The sequence below is a fragment of the Alosa pseudoharengus genome, unplaced genomic scaffold, assembly GCF_046254945.1.
Source record: "Alosa pseudoharengus isolate Yale_2024_CS ecotype anadromous, Long Island Sound unplaced genomic scaffold, YU_APseudo_1.1 YU_APseudo_1.1_scf_8, whole genome shotgun sequence".
NCBI lineage: Eukaryota > Metazoa > Chordata > Actinopteri > Clupeiformes > Clupeidae > Alosa > Alosa pseudoharengus.
The window spans coordinates 39156477-39161031 of record NW_027468870.1 but is presented as its reverse complement, the minus strand read 5'-3'; the positions used below and the strand labels follow the sequence as shown (position 1 = coordinate 39161031).

General features: G+C 40.4%; 1 long non-coding RNA gene across 1 annotated transcript; it reads right to left on the bottom strand.

Annotated features, from left to right (window-relative positions):
- Positions 1-235: 235 nt before the first annotated feature.
- On the bottom strand, positions 236-2205 carry LOC143111628 (uncharacterized). The gene is made up of 3 exons (XR_012984564.1): positions 2063-2205; positions 802-859; positions 236-651 (listed from the first exon to the last, which is right to left on the bottom strand). It is a non-coding gene; the product is annotated as an uncharacterized LOC143111628 (long non-coding RNA).
- Positions 2206-4555: the final 2350 nt, after the last annotated feature.

The window sequence follows — 4555 nt, the reverse complement described above, 5'->3', positions numbered from 1 at the left end:
TCTTTAAGAGAAATAGCATAAAGGTGGGCACCACACAGCCTTGGTAACATTTTAAGAGTAAGTCATAAACATGTCAAAAACACATAGGCTAAATAAGAATCAATAACAACTTAAATGTGAAAAATTTGATTCATACTGCAAGATAAGACACCCACTGTTTCAATAACACACTTATAACTCAATAAGCAATCAACTATTTCAATAAAATACTTATATTTCAGCCGGCTGGTGAGACTACAGCATGAAAAGATTGATGTTTTTATTAAGTTTTCAATGTGTGTTTAAAACAAGAACAGGAACAAATGCAAAAAAGACTGGGAGGGAGGTATGGTGACACTGCAACATAAAAAGAAGGTCTGACACTCATTTAGGTTTCCAAAGTTTGAACAACAATGTGTGAACTACACAAAAGACACAATGTGGAAGGGATGGGTAGCCCTGTACTCTGTACACCTATAAGAGGGACATGGTAAGGAGGATGCAACATTTGGCTGGAGTCGGGAGTGTTATGGGAGGTGTGGAAGATGCTGGATCAACACAACTCCATTTGTGTAAGGGCCCCATCGTGTGGACCTCAAACATAAAAAATTATCTTATCTGACCATTCCAGTCATATATCGCACACCCTTTTTGTCCTCTGCATCCTTGGTCCTGGATAAGCAGAACAGGCACAGTGGAGAATGGAGGGAGAGAACAAAGCAGGTAACACTCAGTGTATACTTGGGACAACACATTAAGTAAGTAGCAGAAACCTAAGCAAGAGGCCATCTCCAGCAAGAGGCCAGCAAGAGTTTTACATACCCATACACAGCTAACCATTTGCAAGGCTGGTTGGGGGTGCCACAAGTCCACACAAAAACTATAACAATAACAACATGAAGAATGATTTTGTTGGGGATTACTTTCAGAGTGATCTATGCCCTATTAACCTGACTACACTTTTCAGTTATCCAAAAAAAGACATTTGTCCTACTTACAAAGATCACTGACCTAATGAAAGGCAATGCCTTCTTGTCACGTCAGTCTCTTCCATGCAAACTTCGCTATGTATTTGACAAATTACTTGGCAGATAAAGCAATCAAAATTACACCAAGAACACCAACACGAAATGTACAATTACTGAAAACTAAATGAACTGAAACCGATCATCAGTTGGAGCAAAAACTCCTAGGCTACTATACAGACACTATACCTACTGTCCCACGACCACGCTCGTGCCACACTCGCCTACTGCTTGTGCCACTGTCCCGTTTGGAACAGTGAACAGTAGTGGCACAGGACTGGGCTGGCAAGGGACACAAGAGCCACGCACCAGTAACAACAACAATAACTTATAATAGTCTAGGTTTTGCTCCTACTGCTTCCCCTGAAATTCATAATTGAAATCCCCTCGTTCACGAGTCGTGGACACTAGCCTATATCATGTCATGTTCAGCCCACGGTTCAGTTCATAACGCCATACAACTCGCCATCTAGCAAGCCTATATCAGATTTAAAGACAATAATCACATTAATTTCCTCCATTTTTCACCTGAAGAGCGTTAATCACAAACCCATTGATAACCTGCACATCTGAATATAGAGTTACCATGCTGTATGGAATGTATTTTATCAATGTAGCATTTAATATGAGAACAGCTTTCGTGTTCCCCCTTATAGCATGTCTAACGTTAACACTATGTATGTGAATGAGCTGACTAGCTAACGTAAGCTAGTAAGCTAACGCAATCAGGTTTGAAAAATATAGCATTATAAACATAATAAAAATCTGTGGACAACCAACCTATCATCTAAAGTTGCCCTACTACAATAGGCTAACCAAATGTGTTTTGTCTGAAATTCATTATTGACGTAGGAACATTATCTTTAAGCTAGCCTCTCTCCACATCAAGGTTTGCAGGCTAACTTTTGGCTTTAAAATTTCGGTCAACATTTAAGCTATAAATATCAGTTAAACAAGCAGCACAAAATCCTCAAAGAACAATACCAGTATCTACTAGTGCAGTTGGTATAGGAAATGCATATGACAATTAAAAAAACGTCGTACATTCGTCTACTTACCACTGACAATATCAGGCAGAAAGCAATGTAAGTCAATGGGGCTACAGCCGTGAATGTCAAAGTTTGGAACTGTTGAGCTCAGCATAAAGCGGAAGTAGCGTGGAAAAAGCGCCGCCATTGTTTCCTATGGAAGTCTATGGGAGTGTCGCAACTCTTTTTTTATATGGCTCTGAGCCTACCTAAACGGGGCTATATCCAGGTGCACTGCAATCAAGATGAGATTCCCTCTACATCACTACAAGCGACACACCTCCCGACGTCATTCCCGGGAATACCCCTTGACACCACACTACGTTTTTGTGCACACAATTTAATTTCTTCGAGCCCACGTTTTAATTATTCGTGGGTGCGTTTTAGTAGATCGAGATCTCGAATATAGGGCCTACTATAACGTGCTCATGTTTACATGTGTCAAGACGATATTGAGTGCACGTTTTACAAATTGTGGCCACGTTTAAGTAGATCGTGCACACAATGTTCTATAACCATGTTCACAAATTGTGCTCTCTTTTAATAAATCGTGCCCTCGTTTTAGTAAATCGTGCGCTCGTTTTAGTAAATAGTGCACTCGTTTAATAAATTGTGCCCTCATTTTACTATGCTTAAAATGAGAGCTCAATTTAGTAAAATGAGCTCACACTATAGTAAAACGAGAGCACAATATAGTAAATTGTGCACACAATTTAGTAAACCGAGCGCACAATTTAGTAAAACGAGCGTACGATTTAGTAAAACGAGTGCACAATATAGAGCACAATTTAGTTAAATGAGAGCACAATTTAGTAAAACGAGCGCACAATGTAGTAAAACGAGCGCACATTCTCTCAACATGCAAAACATTTTGCGATGACCCCTCCGTAGATAACCATATAGCCGAGTAAAAGAAAACAACAAGTAGCCTATTGCGTGCCTGCGTGCGTATTCTCTCTCCTGCTAAAAACAAAATGTGTGCACGTTAATTTTGATAACGTGTTCACTAACTTTTACGTAATAGAAAATGGTTAATAGCCTGATGGCATGCAGCTAATGGGATACTGTGCATAGTTCTGATGGTATGGTAGGCCAATTTGGTGTGAATACACACACACACAAGGGAAATTTTCTCTCGCTGTTGAGTAGCCTGATGGTACGCACAGTGCGTACGGACGTACACCTGCAGGCGCGCCTGCTTATCACTACGGTAGGGCCGGCCCGGCTGGTATCTGAGAAAACTTTTTAGGAAAGACGGGCTATATGGACCCAACCAATTAACTCTTCTTGGGAGGGGAGAACAACCCATGCAGAGGCTGCGGTGTTAGGCATAGAATGCGAACGTGTTTAGCCAACTTTAAGAGAAGATAGATTAACGTGACAAATGCCAATATTTTTCCCCTTGACCGGCCCAAAAGTGAAGCGGCCCACCGGTAATTCTCCCGATTCTCCCGATTACCCACTCCGGGCCTGCTGTCTAGACGAAATACATTTTCAAATCATTTTCTATTTTCTCATTGCCTGTGTTCTCTATTGACAATAAATTCTCTTTCACTGAAAAAGCAGTTGCTGCTTTTGTTGATATGTTCCGGAAGCTGAGTATCTTTCACAGCACGGCACAGTGATATCCTAATCATTCATAATATAAGGTGGGTTCATCTGCCTCTCACAATCAAGTGAAATCAAACATTAAATTTATTAACAAAAGCATAGTTTTATACTTTTATTGTAAAACTTCTATTATCTATTCCCTCCCTAAATCTTTATTTCATTCATGCCTGTTCTTTGGTGTTCTTACCCTGCAAATGAATAGGCTATGTTCCTTTAAAAAAATAATGTTTTGAAATAATGTTCAAAGAGGTCTTTGAGCTGTCTCTACAGTAGGTGTGAGTGATCATGCATTACCTGCCGTTAGTGTGCTGGAATGTTAGAGAAGTCTGCTCTGCCGCCGTGTTCTATAATAGATGGCATACAGGTATCACAGTGTCACCCAAAACCAGGCCATTCTGCTCCAGTGCATCTTTGCATTAATTATTAAAGCCAGATAAATTGTGAGACATGCCAGTATCCCTCACTCAGCCTGATTTACGCTCGCTCTCTCACTAAGGCAACAGGCACACTAGAGAGTGTGTTTGAATGAGAAAAGCCACTTCTCTCTTTCATCCGTACACACTTTGTACAAGACAGTTTCTCTTAGGCTCAGCGTTGGACACAGGAGCGTCATGGGACAATGGTGCGGAAACCTATAGGGCAAATAGACATCTGCCTCTTTGTGATACTGCTTCCACTCTTACACGGTAAAATCTGTTTCTAATCTATGGGTTAAGGGCATGTACTGTAATGTGAAAGGGTGTCATAGTCTGATAAATATCTATTGTATTCATGGTTCTGGTTTTGAACTACAATAAAACTTAACTTTAGCAACCACCACTTATCTGTTGCTATGAAAACATTGTTACCAGGCAAAGTGATAAAGTGTAAAAAATACACAAGACAGTTCACAGTAGTATCGGACAGTCTTTC